General features: G+C 44.6%; 1 protein-coding gene across 12 annotated transcripts in view; it reads left to right on the top strand.

The window, feature by feature from the left end:
* Positions 1 to 689: 689 nt before the first annotated feature.
* Positions 690 to 25596, top strand: part of Arpp21 (cAMP regulated phosphoprotein 21) — a 164623-nt gene continuing 139716 nt past the window's right edge. For 3 of the 12 annotated variants that reach the window (XM_063265841.1, XM_017595750.3, XM_063265844.1), the window contains exon 1: positions 3002 to 3518. The gene's annotated coding sequence lies outside the window, so the exon portion shown is untranslated. Of the gene's footprint in view, positions 994 to 1629; positions 4274 to 4295; positions 5705 to 7004; positions 19108 to 25596 lie in introns of those variants that run through there. The other 9 variants (XM_006243974.5, XM_063265843.1, XM_063265840.1 and 6 more) reach the window with 7 other exon arrangements.

Below are 25596 nucleotides of genomic sequence, written 5' to 3'. Positions count from 1 at the left end.
ATACACAAATCACTCTTCTAGAATACCACGGAAGCCATGTGTCTTATAAGCCTGTTTTTGTTTGGTTTTCATTTTTTTTAAACATCTACCATTAAAGGTAGGTGTACCTAAATAGAAGTAAAAAAATAAAAATAAAACAAGATATTTTGTGGCGTAGTTTATGGTAGTTATATATTTGTTTGCTCGTGGCGTTTCTAATCACCACTGGTAAGGTTGTTTTTTATTTATTTTTTCAATGTATTGTGCATTACAGCAGATCCACAGTTAACTCACTGTCTGCACTTCAGAAGCTCGGCTATTGGAGATTGTTAAAACGAGCTTTGGCAGTTGCACACAAGAAGTACACAACTATAATTTTGCTACCCATTAATAACAACCCAGCCAAGAAGCCCAGAATCCAATGCCTTGCTCTCAGCTGGGGGTAGGAAGTTAGAATGGACTTTCTTGGCTGGTGACCTATGCTGTCAGGAAAGTAGGATGTATAGTCGCTCACGGGTGGGTGGTATTCCGGAAATTTATTCACTCTTCACTGTACTTTTTCCTCCTCTTGGTAGTGTGCCCTTAGATAATGAAAAAAAATGAATTGAACATATTAAAAATAGTACGCGTCTCCAAAACAAATGGGTAAATCAGGGCTTTTATTTCTTCAGGTGTCAACTCTGCTCCCTGCCCCAGCCCTACCCCTCTGGGTTCTGCAGTGCTCGGTTTCTCTCAGTCAGCGCATCAGCGCCCAGCGGGGCAGGAGGCGGCTGTGATCTGGGCGGTCTTGCATTCAGACGACCAGCCTCGCTGAGCAGCTGGACTTGTGGTCTCTCTCAGCTCCAAAGCCTGGGCATCTGAGAGCTCAAAGCTGAGAATTATTTCTTGGGTGGGGTGAGGTGTTGCTGCCCTGGGCTGTTTTCTGCACTTGGCCCCGGAGAGTAAGCGCGGGGTACCAGAGCGCCAGAAGCTTTGGCCAAAGATCCCTAAGACTGGAGGTGGTACCCCAGCGAGGTAGGCAAGGGCTGGGCTCCGGGGCGCTCCTGATGGCTGGGAGGGAGAGGTAGGGTGGCGGGGCCGGGGCAGCGCGCCAGTTTCCTCTCTGATTAATGATGCTCGCGCTGCCACGCGCGTGGCTCATGCGCTTTGTCTCCAGCCCAGGGGTGGCGAGAGCAGTGGGGATGGCAGCGCCCGGCGCACAGAGCAGGTGCCGGCTGCGCTCAAGCCTCGGCTTTGCGTGGTGGCGCAGCGACCGGGCATCACCAGGCGTCCCCTCAGGGCCATCTCCCTCCGCGGAGGGGTCGGGAGCACGGGTCTTGGGTGGGAGTTATTGGGGGGGCCATGTGCAATGCTTTCCGTGCTCTTGGTGCCCGCCGGGCCGGACGCGTCTTCAACTGGCAGGGAGGAGCTGGGCGCTGCCTGGGAGCCTAGCCAGCCATGTGGGAGGGCATGGCCGGGCCGGGAGGGGCAGTCAGGGGGCCCCAGCGAGGCTGCTGACTCCGGCGGGACTGCGAGAGTGACCGGCAGGTGGACACACTCAGCCAGAGAGATCGAAATCCTGCAAGCGAGTGAGGTAGCGAGATAGAGAAACAGGAGAGAGAGAGAGAGAGAGAGAGAGAGAGAGAGAGAGAGAGAGAGAGAGAGAGAGAGAGAGAGAGAGAGAGAGAGAGAGAGAGAGAGAGAACTCAGTGGGTAGAGAGAAGGAGAGGGAGAAGGAGGGACAGGGACAGTGACAACCAGCCCCGCGCACTCGCTCCCTGCAGTCACCTCCTCCCACCCGAACTAAGGAAGTGGCCGGAGCGCAAAGTAGCAAAGTATCCGAGACACTGCGGGCTCCCCGCATTGCTGGCGGGACCGCAGGTCGCAGAGGGGCGGACAGATCAGCGCAAGGACTGGCTGCAGGAGACGGTGCCTACTCCGGAGAGAGAGGAGCGGAGCAAAACCTGGACATCACCCCCATCCCTTTCCTGAAGCAGACAGACTGACAGACAGGCAAATAGACAGGAGCTCAACAGCCTGGAGTGACATACAGGCTCTCTAGCAGCGACGACCTCCAAGCGTCCGGAGCGGCGACAGTCCGGGCAGTCGCAGCCACGCGTTCCCCACCAGCGCTGTGCCTGGGCAGCGCAGCCTGGGGACCCCTGCCTCCAAGCCGAGAGCTCCTTTTGCTAGCAGTTAAATAAATCGACCAAGCCAAGGCAAGCCACAAACCAAACTGACCCAACCAAAGCATTCACTGAGAAACAATAATTATTCACAAAAACCCCAAACGAAATCCAGTCAGTCAAGGCACCCGGACGCTGGGTCACTCCACTGTTCCTTCAGGTAAAGAGCCAAGTCTTCCGACGTGAGCATCGCAAGCCTTTTGTGTCTCCCTGTTGGGGCTTTCTGCTTCTGCGCCCACCCACCCCCTTTTTTTTTCTTTCTACCATTTATCTGTGCTTTCCCTTTGACCTGTTTGTCGTTTCTGTGTTGTTTATCTTGTTTCTATGTCTCGCCGAAGGCATGGGTGGACTCCCCTTCCCCCCAAAGCAGGCAAAAATTAAAATCTGGGATGGGAATTGAAAGGGGCTATGCTTTCTGTAACAGAAGTTTCCAGTAATTTTATATGGGTTTTCGGGTGCCAAGTTTGGGAATTCTCTTGATTCAGTTGAAAAAGAACGTCGAGAAAATGAAAACTTATCACTTTCTTCGGTTACCTCAGAGGTCCTGTGTACCAAGAGGTCGGAGAAAGGGGGGGGGGGGTGATGATAATATTTTTTTGTTTTATTTTTAAAATCTCGAAGTCATTTTCCTTACAGCCTCCGATGTAACGTTAGCTCTCTTGGGTGATAAGTGTGCTAGTAGGATTGGATCTGTATCAGGCAAGTGTTTTAAAAAGTTTCTTCGGAAGAGAAATTATGTGGCTGATATTGATGTCACGGTTGTGTTAAGTTCAAAGCGTGATCACTTCTGCAGACACAGAGTAAGACCGGAGCGAACGCTTACATGAAAAAGCAAAGAGGAAGGTAATGTCATGGGAGGAGGGGAGGTGCAAGGTGAGGCTGCTAGAAATGTTCTCTCTGATGGAGATGATCATTTCCCTGTCTGCCTTCTCAAAGGAAGCAGCTTCTTCGAGCAAGAATGACAGCCTCTAACATGAAAATGAATCTGTAAATTTTTTTTTCAAAATTTGCTCCGATGCAAAATGAATCTAAACTGTGCCCACCCCTTCCTGGTCTGCCTTGGAGACCAACTCTGCAGTTTATTGCTTCAAGTAAGCAGCGAAGTAGACAGGGCAGGCAGGAAGGCACTCCTTGTTTTCTAATTCTGTGAAAGTCAGAAAGCCTTGGATATGCTCTTCAGCACGAGTAGACCCTTTCCTTTCTTCTTCAGGATTATGTTAGCATAGGGCTTGATGTCTGAATAGCCTTTTAGCTAATTTCATTTTCGTGAGAGACAGTCATTTGGAAGGCTCAGGAGCTGGTTATGCTTCCTTCAAATAGCAGAGTGATCCTAACGTGAGAGACCCTGTCTTCAGGGTTATGTAGCTCTTCAAGGTATGTAACTGCTTATGTCCGATTCTCGATGTCCTTTGTCCTTGTCTTCTTTTGCTTTTTAATCGCTTTGACTGACAGGCTATTTTTATATTTCTAGAGAATAAATTTAGATGCCTTTTAGAAGCGATACATGTTTTCCTTCCAAAAGATTGGGAAAAGATCATCTCTGGCTGTGCTTGGCTGTGCTAATGCGATTTGGCTTCAGTGTAATTTTAAAGCCATTGCTGTAGACCATTGTGCTACATACATGTCTTGGTTTCTCCGCTTTGGGTATGGTTTCTGTCATCGGGATGATAAAGTGACTCTTCCTCTTGCCGAATGCTTATTTAACAGTGCTTTGGGTGAGGCATATTTAAAGAAACTTAAACAGCTCCAGGGAACACCATTAGGTTTCTCTGTGACTTAATTTCATTCACTACATGGTGATTTCTTTTTGCTGATAATTCAGTTCAGACCCAGACAAGTAAGAGAGAGAAAGAGAGAGAGAGAGAGAGAGAGGAGAGAGAGTGTTATTAGATTTGCACATTGCCAATCTCCCAGTGACTGCTTGTCATAGATCCCAGTTGAGCGTGTGGTTATCTGGAGAACTGTGGCAATCGCCCTGTTAGAGCAGGCTGCACCGGGGAGCTCTTTGCAGTCTGTTTTTAGTGCTGCTTCCGGAAGGAGTGGGCATCTCACTCTGCAATGAAAGGAGCCCAAGGAAAGACAGAGCCCTGTGCTGCTGTGGGGACTGCAGAGCAGAGGGGACTGGAGAGGTAAAACAGGCTGCAGAGGTAGCCCTTATGTCTTGTCAGTGAGAATCAATTGGTCTGGATGAGAGAATTCTCTCAGAACAGCTGGTTAGATGTTCCTTTAACATCCTTACCGGTTCTTGGAAAGAAGACTCAATCATTTGAGTTGCTTAAAACTTGGAGGAGATGCTTAACCGGGGACTTCCTGTGTGTCTACTATTTTTAATACAGGCTGTGAGAAGGTTGGGTAATGAACGCAGAAATAATTTCAAATTCCTGAATCATTGTTCTGCTGTGGCACATGGGTTGGACCTTAGGAAACGTCCTGAGAGTCCAAAGAATTACCACCACCTTCAGATGTGGTGGTAACCTGATATTTCTGCCATGGGGGAGTTTTGGGTTGATATTTCTGTCATGAACTTGAAACTTTGTTCCAGAGCTGTGACAACTTAGGGAATGGGGAGTGGGGATTAGGTGGACTCTGTGGGATAGTTGTATCATTTTCTCCCTTTAACTTTGGGGAAGATTTCCTCACTTATCTTCCTAAAGGCTGCATATCTTAAAATGTCTCTGAGGTAGCATTGATTACCTTTAGAATGTCATCCTCGGGGCCAAATCTCTTCACATAGTAGCATGTAAAATATAAGAAGCCATCTGTCTGCATTGCTGACACCTCCACAGACCATCCACCCATCTTAGGTACAAGGGGGGGAATGTACGATCAGAAAGGTATCTTGCTCATTTTCGTATTAAGAGCATGCAGTCATCAGGCCACTCCCCCCTCCCCCACGGTGGAGCTCATTAGACCAAACACTTAAGTAGTTACAAAATTAATAGGCATAAGAATATGGGCAGCTTCTATGAAATGGGGGGCTATGCCATATCATTTTGTCTCCATGCCTCTATGAGAACTCAAGATGTCAATATGGAAGTGTCCGAGTTTAAAATGAAGTAAGCACCTTGAGCACAGTATCTGCATAGAGATACTGCAAAAAAAAAATCATTTTTGTTGTTGTTGTTGTTGTATTTTGTTCGTTTGTCTTACCAACATGGTTTTTCTAGAGGGGGAAGCCAACCACCTTGGCTGTTAATGTTTCCCTCATGGCTCTGCCCTTTGCGGCAGAGTACCAGTGCCTCTCTCCAGATTCTCTAGTCTGAGGGCATTTGCATCTGAATTCAAAGTGCATTTTTGTCTTTGGACAAGATAATGATAAGCCACACAGCAGACCTTGGAATGAGTCAGCTTCTGAAGATAGAAAGTAGTCAGTAGCCAGGCATGCAGATGATGGAGAATTCCTTTAGGATGAATAGAGAGTTTGAAGCCCACAGGGGCTGGACACTGAAATTTCTCTATTCGTTAGCCAGTCAGTGTAATCTGAATCTGACCTCTGACAAGATTAGGCACGAGTGGGGCACCTAAAACTGTGGCTGACATGGAAAGCCATTTCTTCGGGGGTAAGTACCGGCATCATCGTTTCACCTGGGTCCTGCATTTAGGAAGCTGTGGCTCTCATGGTCACAGAAGGGACTTGGCTTCCATAACAAGGCATCAGGTTACCAGGGAGGTCTCCAGGATACCTTAAATTATGTGGTACCTGTAAAGTATCACCTCTTCCCTTCAGACAAAGGATCTTTGTATCTTAAGAAATGAATCCTTAACCCAGAGGTTCCATAAGTCTGTGGTTTTTGCTTTTTAATACTGTTCACGCCACCACTTCATATTGAACAAGAAAACACATCTTAAACACTATCGCATGCCTATGCTATGATTGTGGAATGAAAAAATAGAGGCAAAACCATCTAGATGGTGTTTGACTGAACTTATTTGTAATTTTGCTTCTAAGTTCTTGGGTTTCTTTTAAGATATTTTTATGGTAAGTTCTTGAAAAAAAATCAATATTTTTTCAGTGTTCGGTTTGGTCTTAGATTAATCTGGATCATGTTGGATTACCGTTGACCACAGATATTGAAGTTTTGATTATGTATATTTTTATCACAGACACCGCATGTCTGTGAAGATCCAATATGAGCTGAGATATTATGTAAATCACCACGTACTTACTGAGCTTGATAAAGAATAAATTCCCTGAGTGTCAAGCTCATGCAACAGTTTTTGATGTTGACAAGATTGTTATGCTATGGTCTCCCAATCCCCTTAGGTCTAGAGAGATTTTCTTAGTACATCAAATGCCTTCCTAGCATCTTGAGTGTGTCCTTGCTGGGGTGTGTCTGCATGATAGGAAAAGAGAATGGAATCAAAGCAAAATGTAAGTTGAAATAATTGCACTGAACAATTGAAAAGTTAGTGGGGGACAAAAAAGGTGTTGGCTTGACTATATGGTATTTATTGGCTTTCTGCATTCAGACCGAGTCCTTAGCTTCGTGCTACACTTCTTCTTCTTCCTCCTCTTCCTCCTCTTCCTCCTCTTCCTCCTCTTCCTCCTCTTCCTCCTCTTCCTCCTCTTCCTCCTCTTCCTCCTCTTCCTCCTCTTCCTCCTCTTCCTCCTCTTCCTCCTCCTCCTCCTTCTCTTCCTCCTCCTCCTCCTCCTCCTCCTCTAGCTGCTAACGTAGATCTCAGCCCTGCCCGGGGTGGGGTGGGGTGGGGAACGGGACACGTTAACCACTATCAGTGGTCGCAATAGGTTGATGCTTTAAATTCCACCTATGAACTTTTCATATGAAAATCTCTCCTGGCAGTGTTTAATAACCACAACTTAATGTATATGACAATATGATAGGGTGTTCTGTATAATCAAAATGAGGGATCAAATGGCCTTTGCAACTAATTGAAAGGCGGATCACTTGCTCTTAGGAGAGTCTCATCTAAGGCATATATCCATAGTTGTGCCCCAGTCATAAGTCATATCACATTTTAAAACGTTACCATCACTCCTTTTACTTAACAACAGTTAATCATTTGCTTTTTCCCCAGGTAAGGTGAGACCCAAATGTGTCCTTTATAAACAGGTCTTCTGGCACATTCTCAATTTCCATACTACTTCAAGATGATACACGCAGTGTTTCAATTAAAAATAATTAATGGTAACGACATGCAAAACTTAGCTTCTTTAAAGAGGAGTCAAGACTTTTAAGAAGACAACAGTGACATCATTTTACCTTTCAAATATTTTGGCAGATTTTGTAGAGGTTTACTTGACATGTCGTAGGCTATAGTTTGATACAGAAACACATAATCTATAGAAGTAGCAAGCCACCTCTTTATAGCTGTTTCCTAGAGACTAAGTCACTGAGTCCAAATAGATTAATTCCTCAGTGCCCCATCATCTGAGTTAGTGCTAGAGTTCCTGTTAATCTGCATTCTTTTCCTCCAGGTCACGGGCTGCTTGTTTATTATACACTAAATGCAGGCGATAGATGCAGAAATCTTAGAGCTAATGAGTAAGGTGGATTTCTGTTACTTAGCAAAGTTCCTTCATGTTGCCTAGATAACAACTCTCACGTTAGCATACCCCAGCATATAAGGTGTTTCAATGAAAAGGAAAATGAATTCATTCATCCTGGCATTTTGATATAGTTGGCATTCGGAATCACCATAAGGGAGGGGCTGGAGTGATGGCTCACTGACTAAGAGCACTGGCTGTTCTTGCCGAGGATCTGAGATCTGTTCCCAGTAACCACCTGGTGGCTCACAACCATCCAATGACACGCATGGCTTGGTGGTGCACAGGCATACATACAGGCAAACAGTCACAAACAAAAAGATAAATAAATGTAATAGTAATTTAAAACACCGTGATAGGAATTAACCTATGCAAGCTAAAATAGCTCCATGTCTTTAAAGTACAGCATGGAACATTAATCTCTAAAGGGTTTTCTTCCTCTCGCTATAAATAAATTATCTTTTCACTAGTAGATTAGGTGGTCCAGAAATCATTCACACACCCAGCACCTGAAGGTACCTTCAGAAGATTTCCTCAATGTTACAATGATTTAGAAAACTCTAGAAAAATCTAGATAAGGACCACTGAATTTAAAGAAGGGACAGGTTAACTCATTGGCACTCAAAGGTTAGTCTTGATCCTTTAATTTTTTTATTTGCCTGCAATGAGCTTAACTGGAAAATAATAAAGACAGCCAAAGGATTCCTATGTCTCTAAAAGCACAGACAAAATTCTCACAGGATATTCTAGCATTTATTTGTGGGAAAACACAGCGAATGGCGTCCCTGGCTGGAGAAGAGTAATGTCAGTAGGAATTCCAGTCTTGCTGCGATGATGACGTAATGACGTCATCATTCGAGAAGAAAACAAGTATGAGCAGGTCCAAGTATGCAGCAGATTTAAAACCTCCACAGCACCTACGTCAGCAACACACTGCCTCTCTAAAACAAGTAGTGAGCTGAGTGTTAAGTGATTTCTGTAGTCGGGAAATGGTGCACATTGGTTTATTTATTTACTTGAAAACACGTCTATGCGGTGTATCATTAGATCACGACTCCTTAAGCCAGCGTGGTACAAAGTCAAAATTGACGTTGAATCCCCCCCTCAATGAATCGTGAGGATTCCACGGGGGGATGTCTGAGCCAACACCCTCCTCACATTGTGTTGCTTCACGTGTTAGTTTTTTATTTATTATAAATGTGTTTGGCTGTCTCTCAGTCAGCAGAATTTTCTGGAAGCCAGGATCTCCACAGCAAAGGGTTGATCTAATTTCCCAATCCTGGCTTTCATATAATCATTAAGAATGTTCTGGAAACATCCAGCAATGCAGTACTGACCAAGCCTCAGAAGCGTGCTGTAAAAATCGTTGCTTGCCCCAGAATGTCATATGTGTCGTAAGGAGCTGCATGTTTAGTCTCAGGGTTGTTGCTGTCTCCTAGATCTAAAAATAATTTCCGGTTAGGAACTCCCTTCAGCATCAGGAGGCCAGAGAGCAGAAATGATGTGCCAGTTCGAGAGTCACAACACTTCTAGGCTTAGTGAGATGAGTCAGCCAGTGAGGGTCTCTGCCTCAGAGACTGACAATGCTGAGTTCAATCCCTGGGCCCCACGAGGGAGGAAGGAGAGAACTGACTCCTGACTCCTTCTGAAGGCCACTCACACACAGTAGCTTGGGAGTACTACACTACGTATACACGCACGCAGAGCTCAGGATGGAAACTAGGGTCAGAACCAGCGGAGAGGATGTGTACCCAGGGAGGCTAGGACCTCATGTGACAAGAGCAAGAAACAAGTTAGGAGAGAGGAAGGAATGCTCTCCCCAGGAAGTGTCTGACCACCTCTCTCTGATTCTGGGAACAGAATTTGCATTGTGATCAGAAGTTCGGTGAAACAAAACCTGCCTTTCTCGCACCAGCAAACCTCAGTTCTCCACCTTCTGACCTCCACAAGTACAGAGCTGCTCGCTCACCCGAGTTAGTATTTGGTCTAAATGTCTGGCTTCTTCCCCACAGTAAGTAACTCACCCTGGGATCCCACCTCAGGAAACCTATGCAGTAGCACCCTGATCTTAACAATCTGCTAGTTATGTCACTGGTAATCTAGTTAACTACTTCCGATCTCCATTTAGAAGGTGAGATTGACCTTCCAGCATTAACAATCCCGGACAGGAATCGTCATCCTCTAAAAATGACGTCTTGGGGGTTGGGGATTTAGCTCAGTTGTAGAGCGATTGCCTAGGAAGTGCAAGGCCCTGGGTTAGGTCCCCAGCTCCTTTCCCACAGAAGGGTGAGACACTGCTTAAATTAGTTACGTAAATAAAACACAGATCTCTTAGCCGTTTTATTTTACGTTATTTTTAATGGGTATAGTTGCCTCGCCTGTAAGTATGTCTCTGGAGGACATGCATGCCTGGTGCTTGCAGAGGTCAGAAGACGGTCTGTCACATCCCCTGGATCTGTGAGCTTCCACATGGGAACTGGGAATCGGAATCGGACGGACCCAGGTCCTTCAGGACAGCAACCAGAGCTCTCAATCTAACAACACACTTCCCTTTAGGAAAAAAAACAAACAAAAACCAACAGCAGCAGCAGCAGCAAAACCAAACCAAAAGACAACAACAGCAGCAGCCGCATCAGCAACAACAACAACGACAAAAGCTTAAAAGAAGGCTAGGGTCCAGTGCTTTCCATTAAGAACAAATACTGGCTTTTTTCCCTTTTTTTCTTTTTTCTCTAAATTTTTTTTATTTTTCAGACTGGGTCTTGGTATGTGTCGCAGGCCAGCCTAGAATTCACGATCCTCATGACTTCCAGATGCTGACATTGTAAACAGGCCACTGTGCCCAACTGCCAAATATAAATGACAGTTTCGGTGCTCAAAATCAATGAGCAGCTTAATTCTTCCTGTCCATTTAGGACTCACCAGAGGCCAAGGTGGTGGCTGAATTTCAGGGGTGCTGATTGGAAAGGAAGCCCAGTACTCCCTAAGGCCCCATCTTCTATCAGTTCCTAAGGGAAGGAATGTCTCCAAACCTATTATTGGTTCGGGACATTGTCCTTGTCTATTTCTACCATCTCAGACAGACAGCACAATTTTCAAATCTTTGAACAGGTTACAGTCAGAATAGCTCCAAGAAGGAATAACTTTGCAGGAGCCAGGTAGGGGGAGCCACTCAACAAGAGTTCAGATGGCACAGGAGATTAAAAAAAAATAGATAAATAAAACAGTTTTCTAACCTAGGACAAAGAGCGTAGAGTTTGGGGGTTTCCAAGAAGCTCCTGGTTTTCTCCCAGACTCCAGCTTCCTGTTTCTCACACTCATTCGGGCGGAGCAGCAGAGCTGGCCCCTGATCCTGAAGTGTCTGCTGATAATTTTGTTCGGTGAGTCAGCACCGTGGCTGAGTACAGCCTGAGGAGGAAGGGCACTGCTGTCATGATGAGGGTTCCCACTTACTTCCCCTAGCAGGAAACAGAGAACCACAAGAGGTCCTCAGTATAGAAGAATGTGGGCCGCACTGAGTGGTAAATGCATCCGATAATGGCATTGAGTTTTCTATTGTAATTTGAATATTTTACTTCTTTTTTTCTTTTTCTGGGAGAAATAACACCATCAGTTTTAGCCAATGAAAGTTCTCAGAGGTCTAGTGGCCTGCTCACAAACCTTACGTTTTACAAGATTTGCTGGGAAACAAATAAAAGAATTACATGTTTACGTCGATGCGTACGAAAGTGTGTGTGTGTGTGTGTGTGTGTGTGTGTGTGTGTGTGTTAAAATCAACACAACACACTTGAAAAGTTCACTCCCTTACATATTTCTTCAGTGGTTTCAGACTAGTATAGTGATTGTGGTAGTTATTTAAGCAAAGTTTACTAAGTTAACATTATTAATAGTATTATTTGTTATTATTGATTGGAGCTCATGTGCAGAGTTTCTACTCAGTCCTACATTAAGTTTTATTTCTATTTCCTTCATGGGATCTCAGTTCACACACATATGACAGCTGCCTTTCTGAAAAACAAAAACAAAAGCAAAGAGATGCCCTGAAATATAACACCGTAACCGCGTTCTAGACTTCCCTTTTGCTTCAAACAAGTTCCTTTTCCTATTTCAGGAAGCAGGTGGGAATTCTGAGGCAATCAAAGCCCCTTTCTTGCCAGCCTTCATCAACCTAATGATTACCTGCATGGGAAGAAGTTATAGTTCATACTCCGTCAGCAAAGTGTTGGGAGGCGATGAGGCAAAAGCCAGCATACGGGTTGGAATTCTTGGCTCGAGGTGCTGGGGACATCTGACCTTTCCGGGATCTGGGCTCATGAAGGGATTAGGTCTGACTTGGCAGGGAAGGGTCAATCCAAGGACTAAGCAACTGGGTAACCAGGTAGGAAGGCAGACTCAGAGGGAGAGCGCAGAGAGCTCTAGCCCGCCAGGGCTTCCTCAGGCAAACCCACTTTCCCTAAACTAGAGAAAAGTTGATATCTCCCTGTCCCTTCAGAAGATGATAGTTAACCTGGATCAAATGCCAAGGGATGTAATTCTCTCTAGGCCACTGATGACTGATTTACTCTCAGCTGTAAGGGTGATTTTGAGATAGATAAATATATAGGTGACAGATAGATACATCTGTGAGAGATGGTTACACAGATACATAGATGATAGATATAAATGATTGCATAGATTTTCATATAATACACACACATACACACACTCGTAAACACACTCATATACACACACATACACTCACATACACACACACACATAATTATACTGTATGTTGTTCTAAAAGAGACATGGGAAAAATGGACCCATAAAAATTATCTGACTGTTCTTAATAGCTAAGAGCTCGCTGTCTGTGCTTAACGGGAATTAGATGCGGTTCTGTAGGGAGCCCTTAGTTCCCAGGGAGTGGTTTAATCTGCAGGTTACCTGCCAAGCACTACAGTTGCATCAGATAATTGCATGGTATTTTATATAACGTGTATGGACATTCCTTCTTTTGTGTTTGTGTGTAATGTATTCCCACATGTGTGTACTGATACATGGTGAAGTAGAGGCTGACGTTAGGATGTCTTATTTTTGGAGGGCAGGGTCCTCTCTCTCCCTCTGCCCCCTCCTCCGTCTTCCTCCTCCTCTCCCTCCCCTCCCAGTCCCTCCCGCTTACCCCCTCATTGAGCCTGTCCCTCCCAGATTCAACTAGACTGGCTGGCCATCCAGCTGCCGAAACCTCCCAGTCCGTCTAATCCCGGAGAAAATGTGGTTACAGGCCCATGTCAGCGCATGCGCGCGCAGCTTTTTACTGGCATCCGAGGACCTCGGACTTATCTCACCGTATCTCATGAAGGTTCTCATGCCTATTCAGCAAGTTACCAGCCGATCCATTTACCCAGCTACTCCCACACCCCTTTTCCTTTATTTAAATACAGTCATCTCCATTGATAGAAAACTTGCAGGCAAAGGTGCACCTTGCGAAATGATTATCTGAGTAGGACTTTAAGGTGAAGCTTTATTGACTCCAGGCTCATTGGATCAATGAAAGGTAATGACCGTGGATGCTGAAACAAAGCACGCCAATGCGAGCGTCAGGATGTCCTCACTAGAAAGGGAATCTGGGTTTATTGCCCCAGCTTGGTTCATGTCCAAGTACCTTAGCCCACAATATTACACTGGGGGAGGGGGTAGAAAACTATTTAAGGAGTTACCTCTAAAGCAGTCCACGATTTCTAAGGTCTCTTTTAGTTTATAATTTCCATGATTCAATGACACACTTGTAATAATCGTGGGTCTGTTTTCATACTGTATTGTTCATGAATTTTTATTATAGGTTTTCCCTTTAGGCTTGAGAGCAAGCATGGGGCTGTGAAATAGAGTGATAGTGTAGAGCGGTGCTCTTAGCAAGATTATTCAGCAAAGAAACGGGAGGTGAAGTTCCAAGAACCAGACCCAGACTCCACTCTGCAAGGCACGGGTTTATGCCTTAAGTATTCTGCACTGGCTTCTTTGTTTCTAAAGTAGACCGAAGTGAGAATTAACTGACAAATGTTCTTCCCGGCTATGGGTTGAATTTTTTTCCCCTTATCCTTATATTTTCATGCCTTGCCTGGGTGCTTTCATCATGCCTAGCAGAGCCACAACGCACATGTTAGCCCAGACGCCTAAGAAAAGAGATATGGGTAAGGATGACTCAGAATTCCCATCCCACACAGAATTCCACACAGCCTTTCATTACCTGCTAACCTGATTAGTCCAAGGTGAGACCATGTCTTTTTGCTAATTTACAAAGGAAGTTACCCAGGCCTCCTCCCAGACTCATCCTATGATAACAATCTAGTACCCTCTCAGGGGTGACTTTGATTACTATCTAAAGAACGAGAAATCATCTCAAATGAGACACAGCCCGCAGATTTGTAACCCATGCCATGGCAAAGAAAGACCCATGAATCTATCTAGCGCATGTCATTTGTAAAATCAAATCCCATCTATTGGATCTAGCCAGACAAGGGTGCTCTAAAGTAATTTACATTTTCCTAAAATCACAGGAAACATGGCCTCATTGTGTTAACTTCGCTGGGCAAGAAGATGGTCTGATGTTTTATGATGAGAAGTGATTGCTTGTTTCGCTGGTGATTGATTAGAGCTTTGAGTCTAAGCTAGCATCAACTGGGTTTTTAGCCAGGGTATGCGCAGCTTGGAGAGACAGCCCTGGCCATGCAGATCTGTGTCTGGTGATGTATTTTAATGTGTATATATATAAATTATATCTAGGCTATGGAACCAATAGAAAGCCCATGAGATTTATGGAAGAATACTGGGGAAGAAGTAAAAGGGAAAGGAAAAGAAGAACTTATATATGTTTTTTTTTCCTGAAGTGATTAGGGGAGCTACCTGTGGTCATTTGTAGTGGCAACCACACTTACTTCTGCATCGACTTGTTCATTAGTAGTGCTTGTTCTGCTCCATGGGAATGGCTTGCCTTTTATCTTCTGAATTACCTTGTTCCTCAGACCAAAAAAAAAAAATTCTTACTAACATGGAGAACGAAAACCTCTGTAGACTGTTTGCATTGCTTACTAAGGCCACATGGACAAAATTCTCTCTCTCTCTCTCTCTCTCTCTCTCTCTCTCTCTCTCTCTCTCTCTCTGTCTCTCTTTGTCTCTCCATCTCTCTCTGTCTCTCTGTCTCTGTCTCTGTCTCTCTGTGTCTCTCTCTCTGTGTCTCTCTCTGTCTCTCCATCTCTGTCTCTGTCTCTGTCTGTCTGTCTGTCTGTCTGTCTGTCTCTCTCTCTCTCTCTCTCTCTCTCTCTGTGTGTGTGTGTGTGTGTGTGTGTGTGTGTGTGTGTGTGTGTGTCTAGTTGAGATCACACAGTGCTCGTCTTTCTGCTGTGACATATTCTCCCCCCCCCTAGGGAAATAAAAGACTGTTTCATTCTTTCAATGATTTTTCTTTGTGATAGGAACTATACTGCATTATATAATTGTTAATTTTTCAAAACCTACAAACACTTATAAGTGGTATAGTCTATAAAGGAGAGGTTGAAAATCCCAGTCAAGGAAGGTTATGTAATGGAATTCTGGGGCGAGGGGAAGGCATAGGAAGCAGGTAGAGATGTGTGGTCTTTTCTGGTGGGTGTGGTTGCTGCCGTGGGCAGGTGTACTGTCTTGTCCCACTGCTCCTAGTTTTACCAGCCCTGCTGCCATGGTTCCCCTGAGGTCATGGACAGGTAGTCTGGGCTTCTGCTCTTTCCCACCTGCCCAAGTTGGCCATGGGGAGCTTGGGGTGTCCTTAATGAGTCTTGCATATAAAAGCTTGCATGTAATTAGAAACATAACCTCCACCCGTTTTTTCTTTCTTTTTCTTTTTTTCTTACTCACCAACTAACTGTGAAAAGAAGCCACTATGTAGCTGCCCTTGCAGAGCCTGTCCAAGGCCACACTTGATTCCATTGAGCACCACACAAAAGAGGAGGAAAAAAAACCCTTAAAGATGGGAGAACCTGGAAGGATGATGGGGTGTTGGTTTATTGTTTTAAATTTTGTAACATTTTAGTTTGAGAATGCTACACACTTACCTGTCCATAGGTAACTTCTGAAAAAAAAAAAGGCAATAAAAGGAACTTAGGGAGTGGCCAGAGCCTTTCTTTCGGAAAGGGCTAGCAATGTATATTATATAATTACAAGAAAAAAAAATAGTGACGAAGGCCAGGGGAAAGGCTCTACATTTCAATTTACCCTACAGATCAACTTGACTTAGGCTGCTGGTTTATTGGCTTGACAGTTTGTACTTAAGAGCAAACAAATGCCCACAAATTTATAGAAAAATATTAACTTTTAGGGGAAAACTAGCAAGTATTGAAAATAAATATTTTGTAGATGTGCATTAAATAATGAGTAAAACTGAAAGAAAGACAACCTTTTCAGTTTTTTTCTCCCTAAAGGGTTCTGAAGCTCAAGACTTTCAAGCCCCTGCTGTAAGGTACCAGTTTTTCGTCCTTTATGGTGAAAAGCAAGTTGCTTAAGTCTGCAGATGTGCATTCTTAGCAATCCCTCCCTCCAGTTGGAGAAAGGGGCCAAACTGTTCACATCTGGCCTGCCTCCCAGCCCCTGCAGAACTGTTACTAACAGGTAGAGGAACTTGTTTTTAACCCACTGCCAGCAGGTATGGATGTATTTTATGGACAGTGAGGGTGAAGTTACCTCTTCTGATTGCCACCTTCTCCCAGCATTGTCCTCCGGGACACGTAAATGAGAATTAGCCAGCCTGGTCCCCTGTAACTACTGTTGGCCCTTGGCACGGTTCTACCAACCAATCCCTCTAACACCTGGGATGCGCGTGTGTTTGTGCTGGGCATCTGATCTCTGCCTGCCTTTGGCACAGGGTGACCGTTGCTCTGCAGATGTTCAGGATCAACGTGGTGCTTCTCTCTCTCTCCCCCTCCAACCCCCAGCAGTCAGTTTCTCAGGCAAAAGGAAGTGGTAAGGCTAAAAGGAGGTACAGCGTGACCCCAAGATGAAAGTGACGTGTAAAATGGGTGCAATAAGCCCGTTCATCAAGCATTTGTGAAAGGCAGTGAGCTTTACTAAGATATTCTAGCGGGGAAATTTAGAGGCAGTGATTAATTTTTTGCTAATGAGATGTTAAATCTTACTTCATGACCCAAAGCAAAGGAACAACTCAAATAATCTTATTTATTTTTTCCTCACTTAGATAAGCCGGAGCCGTACAGAACTGTAGAAATATTTACTAAGGGTAAAGAGGTTTATTTTTCTCTCGATACAGGTTAGAAGATAGGTGGAAAACACATTGCTTCATCTTTTTTTGTCTACTTCAGCATAAGAATTAGCCAGCTCTACTACGTACGTATCAACTCAGTAGCAGGTCAGTTTAATTTCAAAAGAAGCTCTCTTGAAGAGAGAAGAGAAAAATTAACAAATCTGCCCAAACTGCTAAACATATACATTTCTATGTTGATAGAAACATGTGCATATGTAAATATATAAACCGCATAGAAATTAAGGAGCAGGATTTATTTACATACCTGTGTAAATTTGAGGCCTCATTCAATTATGAACATACTGATCTCTGCTACTATAAGGCCTGTGGTAGAGTGAGCCAGGCTCGATGATTTTCTGTTCCTTTTAGAATTTACTTATTCCACAGCTAATGAATAATATCGCATTAAGCAGAAGGTTAAAGAACAGACTCAGGAAGGGGAGAGAAATTTCGTGTTTCTCTGGCTCCAAACCCTTAGCCCCAGTGAAGTGGGAAAACACACAGAAGGTAAGGAGTTTCCAAAATCGGCCTAGGGATATGCATACATGCAGTTTTTTATATTAGGGACCAACTTGAACGCTATTCCCTGTCTTTTATGTTTACCGATGATCCAGGGTTCATATTTGAGCATCTGCAAGCTATGCTCTTTCTTAAGCAAGTCCTACTACAATGGAACCATATGTGCTTCCTCAAGTCATCTCCAGGGGAAACCTCAGACTGTAACACTTTGTCTTCCATCACACCCAGGAGAGTTGTTGCTCTGAGCAGTTGTTCTCAAACCTGCCCCGGCTTTGGCCAACAGGAAGGATTTTATAAAATACAGAGCATTCCATCTCAGCAGGACGGGTGGGACTCAGATCTGAATTTCTAACAAGATCCCGAGCGATACTAGTGTTAGTGGTCCATGAATCCCAAGTTGAGAACCAGTTCTCGAAAACCTAGGCTTTCTTCACAGAGTGCAGTTTGCATAACCAATGGACAGCCATAATTTCTCGGGCTGAAAAAAAATTAAAGAAGTAATATAAAATTCTCAGAAACAGACCAGCTTCTGGCCTGGCACGGTAGATCATGCCTACAGTCTCAGCAGCACTTAAAAGACACCTTCCAAAGAAGCTAGCGCCCTTCTGAAATTACTGCAGTATCTGAAGCCACTGGGGCCCCTAGAAATGCTTGGAGCATCAGGGTTTCTCAAGGGTTCTAAGTCCATTGTCATCAAAGCTGTAATTATGGAATGTGGACACACAATTCCTGGGGGCGGGGAGGCAGATGCATGCATTTATTTTGTGAAAGACAGTGGCTAAGACATGTACAGTGATAACTGGGTGAGGTGGGGACCCATGGCTTCTGTTTGCAGAGGTGGAAACTGAGGCACAGAGGTTGCCTGCTGAGTCCTGGGTGCCAGCTCAAGAAGGAGACTGAAACACAATGGCTACACTTTCTCTAGTTGAGGTTTGGCTTTCTCTGCATTTTTTTTCTTCTTCTATGATGTCAGCCTCTATCCTTGTTAATACACCCTTGTAGTTCACACAAGATCCATGAGATCTGGTGGCACCTGCAAGCCCTTGTCCAGAACTGATCCATTGAGGCACCAGGGAGAGTTTTTAGATCTTCCTGTTTGAATCTGTCACGCTGTAAGCTGTTGGGCCAGATGGGACTGCTTGTGTACCCACCTATGTGGTCACAGCTACAGCTGTGGCAAAGGAAACACCTGGTAACACAGGAAGGGGAGGGAGAGGCTCCCTGGTGGATGTCCTGGGATGCTCTCATCTTGTATAACCAGCAGAGCACTCTCTGCCATCTGCAGCAGACGCTTCATGATAGAGTCATGAGTGCCTTCTAGAGGAAGCTGGGCAAGGGATCTTCTGGCAACCTGGTGAGGCTGGGTCTCCCATTCACATCTGGAAATCCGGCAGGGTCTGGAGGGACGGGATAAGACGGCCCAGCTCTTTTCTCTTTCTCTGACATGTCTGATGGGTCAAAATGAAGCTGCCATCCAGATGTTAGAATTGGAGACTTTTCTTTAGGCTCAAAGCAAACCAGTGGTTTCTCTTATGCTCCAATGAGGCCCCTACGGAAGCCTGTTACTCAGAGATAGCTTTGGTCAACTCAGTCCTCAGAGATGGCTACAGACTGTGGTCAGCTCCACCTTATAGTCTAACTCTTCAAAGAAATCTCCAAGCCCAATGGTCAAGGTAAGACAACAGTCAACCTTAGAAAATCCTTCCCTAAGCTCAGGGATTAGAGGCAGGGTTAGAGGCTACACTGGCACTTGGTAGGGACAAGGTGTTTGTGACTGAAAGGTTTCTAATTGTTAGCCCAGCTACAGGGGACACAGATGTGTGTTTTAAGGGGTGTACGAGAGACAGCATCATGAATTGAAAGCAATTGCATGTTTCTGGCTATAGGTTGCAGAAACGACAGTGGTTAATATGACAAGATGCATTTCAATATGACTTGGTATCTTTCTCCAGTAAGTAACGATGGCTCTGTGTGTGGCTATTGCATTCGTTTTTGGGTAAATGAAACCCAAGTGTAGACATGGAAGGGTGGGTAGTGAAAAGCAATAGCCAGAGTGTGGGTTTCAAGCCCTGGATGGAGGATGCCAGTTCCATTTGACCTTGGTCAAGGACTCATCCCTTTCAATCTCAAAGATAACAACGTCCTTTCCTTTTCCTTCTGTACCCCCATCTTCCCCTCACCTCCCTCTATTTCTCCTTCTTTCCCTGTCCTCTCCCTATACATTTCTTTCCTTCCTACCCTTTCTTTGTCTTAAATTACATTCATTCATTCATCATTCATTCATTCACCAATTTATTTGTGCCATGAGGCACTTGTGGAGGGCAGAGGATACTTTTCAGGAGTTAGTTCTGTCCTTCCCCCCGTGGGGGGTCCTGGGGATAGAACTCAGGTCATCAGGCTTAGCAGTAAGCACCTTCACCCACTGAGTCATCTGTTCAGTGACCCCCTCCTCTTTTTGTTGTTATAATTTTTACTCTATTCTTTTCTTCCTCCTTTTCCATTTCCGCTTCTTTATTATGTATAAGTAAGTTGTACCAAGCACGAAAACATTATATATAAAATGATTCTTTGGGCCCTCGGCCCATGAAATATAAATGAAGCCACAATAGCTGTTATTTTTATGGGAGGTGTAAGTGCCTCTTTGTTGGAGGTGAATCAGATATGAATAGCTATGGGGGCTGTGGTTCCCACTCTCTAAACGCCAGCTTTGTGGTTCGCTTTGCCACAGATCTACAGCCTCATTTCCCCTCAAGTAGGAAAAATGGACCCAAGTTTCTTTTCCTGATGTTAGTGAGTCTGGTGAAGAATAGAAATGACCTAGTTGAGTTCAATTCCAGGGTTTCCACAGAGGTAAATGCACATCTATCTACAAAGCAGGACATGCTTTAAGGTGGCTGCCTCTAAGGCAAGGTCGATTTGGAACCAATCTGTGGCCCTGGCTCTAGGTGTGTGGCTTCGAGCTCTGTGCTGACTTTCGGGACTCTGCAGATGTTGGTCACAGTGTACGTGCTGAGAAAATACCCAGCCAGTCTTCTGCAGCTGGGAAGAGAAATTAGCAGCTCCGTGAATTAGGGTCTTGTTTACGATGCTGCCCAAGATAATCGTCTGTTTGTTTTAACTAAGATGCTCTGTCTTCATCAGCGGCATCAGTCCTCATATTTTAATGATAAGGCCTTTGAATCTCACAATAGTGTTTGGATTTCATGGCAGGAACCCCAGCATAGCTTTCATTTTCTCTTGATGACTCTGGAAATCAACACACAATGTGCCTACGTGTCTCCCATTCCTTCTCCTTCATCTCAAACAGACAGGGGAGATCTGCAGCATAAACTCTTACTGGATACATCATTTTAAGAAATATCTTATTTCATTTGGAATTCCGGCATGTGCGTGCCTGTGCGCGCGCGCGCGCGCACACACACACACACACACACACACTCACCTACTCTCACTTGTACTCATACACTCACAACACACACACGTTCATACACACACACTCATACATTCCTCAAACTTACACACATTCACACTCACATACTCACACACTCATACACACTCACACACTCGCACACACTCACTCTCACACACTCAAGTACACACACACATACAAATATACATGTGTGCACACTCACATACTCACCCCACTGCACACACACTCATACACATTCACACACTCATACACACTCACATATACATGCACACACATATGCACACATGCACTCACACAGACACACATACACATGAGCACAAACACTCACACATGCACACGCATGCACACACATGCGCACACATGCATACAGGCACACACACTCACATACAAACATGCATACACACACTCATACATTCACACACTCACACACACTCAAACATACTGACACACTCACATACACACACCCACCCACACCCACACACACACACACACACATGAATGAGAACCTTATGAGTGATAGCCCTAGCACAGGTAATCTGCTCTGACTCATTCTGTAGTCAAGTACACGCTAATCCATCTGTGGTTTCTATTAATTTCACTTAAAAATACTCCACTGGGAATGTAGCTCAGTGGGTAGAGGGCCTGTAGGAAGCTCTGGGATCTATCCCAGCATCCTGTAAACATGGCATGGCAATCCCAAGATGTGGGAGGGTAGGCGTGGGAGGCTCAGATATTCAAGATCAACCTCAGTCTCAGATTTAAGGCCATTGTGGGGTATGTAAAACTGTCTTTTAAAAAAAAGAATAAGAAAAGTGAGAGAAAGAAAAGAGTGGGGGGGGTGTGAATTGAAGTATAATTATATGGCCGCCAATCTTCATGACTTGTTAACAGGCCACAGCAAACTGAGGCACAGTGACATACACAGGGACTTATTCATAGTCCCCTCTTTTTGCTCAGAGTTTGCACAACAGAGCTCATCTGGGCTGAAAGTGAGAAATGAGTGTTTCTCACTGAGTGCGTACTGGTCTTTGAAGATGAGAATCGTTCACAGCCGCAATGAGTATTGATGAGACTTATAACTTATTGAGGGAAAACCTGGGTATATGCCAGTAGCTGACTGATGTCCACTCACACCAGCAAAGGATTTCTTGTGTGAGTTAGTCCACATATACCTGACAGATAGTTCCTGTTTCTGGTTCTATTCGCCAATCGCAGCACACAAGCTCAGATCAATTTTTTCTTTGAAATCCAACTTAGACTATGACAGTAAAAATTTTAATACAAATGGCCAATATGTCAACAAATGCAAAACCTTCGTCTCTAGAGACATTAATTTCCCATGAGGGTTCAGACTCTTTTCTAGGACCTTGGCATGGCTACTGACCTTGGGAAGCCTATGACCCACCTGTCTTAGGGACCCTGTCCTTCTCTGAGGTGGAGATGTGTAGCCTGGTAGGAGAAGCATTAGTGTGAACCCAGGGTACGATACAGCAGAGGATTGTTAGAGAGGTGTCTCCTGAATCACCATGTGGGTTAGCAGAGGTTCAGAGCAGGTCGTCTGTCACAGTGAGATGTATTTGTTAGAGATGGGAGAAACAGGAGACTAGAGATGGTGAGATCCAGTTCTACCTGGTGCAAAAGTTCAATGCCTTCCCCTATAGCCCAGTACCCTCCAGGGGCAGCTCAGTCAGAGCTTAGCATCCCAGAGATGCCTGTGTATAGACTCACTCACTCACTCACATAAGGTCTTGTAATAAAGCAAGATTGCTTTATGACAGGTGTGCCTTGCTCCATCTGCTGGCACAGACAAGCATGAGATTTGTTGCCAGCGACAAAGTCGAGTCCTGCCAGGACAGGCCTCCTCAGCTTCATTCTCCTGGACCTTCCTCCCTAAACACAGCCTTTTCAGAGACGTTTTCAGAGGAGACCAGGAGGCATCGCTCCCAAGTGAATCCCACAGATTCTGTGAAACCTTTGGACTGAAATGGCGGTTCTAGTTTTCTCCAGGGGTCACAGGAGACTAGTCAATTCAGACCTCTGTCAAAGGAGTACAGTGACATGTGTAACAGGTGGCAGGTCACCAGAGGACTTCCTGCTCTTGGCTTCACCTTGCCGGTGGCATAGTCTCTTGGGAAGCCAGCCTCCCGAGTTCTGACTGCTTCTCTCCCACAGACCCGAAGTTTGTGCCCCAGATTTGACCTTTTTCTCATTTAAGCCATCTCAGATGTTGAATGCAGCCTGTACTCTCACCTCAGGATGGCTGCACTACTTCTAAAGAAAGGGCTAGGGCAGGAGACGCATGCTTGGACTCAGGTGTGGGAGGCAGAAGGGTGGCAGCCACAGACTCTTGAGTGTGTGGTAATAAGTCACAGCATCCTCAGAGTCTAATTCCTTCTGGGATTCCAAAAGAGAATTTCTAACCCCTGACTAAGGATGCTGAACAACAGTTACCACTGACAATTCTGGTTATAGGAGACGTCTGGTCTGTCTGTCTTTCTTCCTTTCTTTCCTTCTTTCTTTCTTTCTTTCTTTCTTTCTTTCTTTGAATCATAGTTTACTCTGTTTTCCTTGAATGTTAGGAATTATATCATAAGGATTTATTTAGAATTATTTTCTACAATACTCATTGAAAAACAAAATAGTAAACTCATATAATTATTTGAAGCAGATTGCAATTTTTAAAAAATAATACTCCATTTTGTTATGTATTATGTAATTTTCTACATACATGTATGGATGCACCATGTGTGTGCCCGGTACATGGAAAGCACACAAAAGGACATTAGATTCCTTGGATATTGGAACTGGAGTCACAATTCCATGAGTTGCCGTACTCGTGCTAAGAATCAAACCCAGTGCTCATAGCTGCTGGGCCGGCCATCTTTCCTGCTCCTGAGTGAAAATTTCCTAAAGAGAGTGTGTCCCTTACGACTGTACAAAACCCACGAGGAGCTGATTTTACGGTCCCTCTTCATCGCTTCACACACTATAGGGATCTACCTACATATGTACTGATGCACACATGGGCTGCCTAGTCAGTTAAAGCCAGGTTCTCCTCCATTCAACTGAAGTAAAAATACAAACCTTTTCCTCAGCCTTGCCAAACATCAAACACCACCTCCAAGTTGACATTTTGCTGTGACTTCTTTGCCACATCCAGGGTGCCCTTCAGTGAAATGTGTGGATAAGCAAGAGGACCTGTGGTGCTAAAATTTCGGCATTTCTAGGGTTAGCCAACAAGAGAAGGGGAGTAGTGAGTGTGAAACACAAGGAGTGGGAAGAGAAAGGTCCTTCACAATAGCACCATGGCATTGCACTCAGCACCCAGGATCATGATAAAGTGAATGCTATTGGAGTTATCTAGGCCATTGCTCTTGGAGAATGCTGGGGTGGTTTTGCATGTATCTTTTATGGGATACTGGAACTTGGAAATACACGAATCTCTAATGATCCGTTGCAAATTTTAAAAACCAATAATATTCACCTTTACGTTTTGATACCCCGCCTCTTTCTCCTCGTCATAACACATCTCTCAGGGCAAAGGGAATCACGTTTTTGATACTTTTGAACTTACCAGTTGGGAAAGGTATTTGGCCTCCAAGTGTTTGGGTAAGCCAGCGTAAATTAGAAAGTTAGTTGGGAGAGAATAAATGAGATGATTTCGCAAGCCAACGAGCATTTAGACCAGCAATTCTCTGTGTGTAGGTCTCGACCCCTTTGGCAAACATGTATCTCCAAAAATATTTGCATCATGATTCATAACAGTAGCAAAATGACAGTTATAGTAGCAATGAAAATAATTTTATGATTGGGAGTCACTACAACAGGGGGAACAGTTTTAAAGGCTCACAGCCTTAGGAAGGTTGAGAACCACTGACTTGGTTATTGATGGTTCATCTGAGATGCTAACTTGATTAAGAATCACCTGGGAGACCGCGATGCCATTTCGGGTGTACCTTTAAGAACATTTATTAGAAAGTGTTAGGAGAGGAACGAAGGCTGTCCGGAATGGATGTGACACCATCCCCTGAACTGGGAGGCTTGGAACCAATTTTTAAAAAGTAAAAAAATAAGAAAACTAGCTGACTTCTGGCACTCACTTCTGTCTGCTTCCTGGGCAGCCATGTTGAGAACTGAGTAGGGTTGCCACACTCTCTCTGCTGGGTGAGCTGGGTTCACCAACACCGTGAGCTAAAATATACCTTTCTCCCTTTCTCCCTTTCTCCCTGTTGTGTTGGGCTGCTTGTACTAGTTCTTCTGAACACAGGGATAGAATTAACTAACACACAGAATCCCACAGGCACCAACTTATATGTCATCCTCTTGCCTTCCTGGTATGTATCATACAGAGTAATCGTTGCTTATGGTTTGAAACCGTGGGGTGTGATTTTTGAGATACTTAAAAGGAGTGGGGTTTCAACTCATGGTTAGTAAATTGAATACCCTCTGAACGTTACTATGAAGACAAAACAAAAAACCAGGATGACTTCTCACACGGAGGTAACGATCCACACCCTTGGATGAAATTGCCGGTTTTTTAGTGTTTTCTTGTTGGCTTGTTTAGAATTAAATATGTGGTCTCATGGGAACCAATAAGCAGACGTCATGAATGTCAAACAGGAGCATCTGGTGTCCCATTGGGTCCCTTATAGATATCGTACCACTCCTGGGCTTTACAACTACTGACCAGTCTTAGGAAGGTATGTTGAGCGAGTGTAGGTAGGGTCTCTGG

This window comes from Rattus norvegicus, chromosome 8 (assembly GCF_036323735.1).
Source record: "Rattus norvegicus strain BN/NHsdMcwi chromosome 8, GRCr8, whole genome shotgun sequence".
Lineage (NCBI taxonomy): Eukaryota > Metazoa > Chordata > Mammalia > Rodentia > Muridae > Rattus > Rattus norvegicus.
The sequence above is the reverse complement of the archived record's forward strand: the minus strand, read 5'-3'. Positions and strand labels throughout refer to the sequence as shown.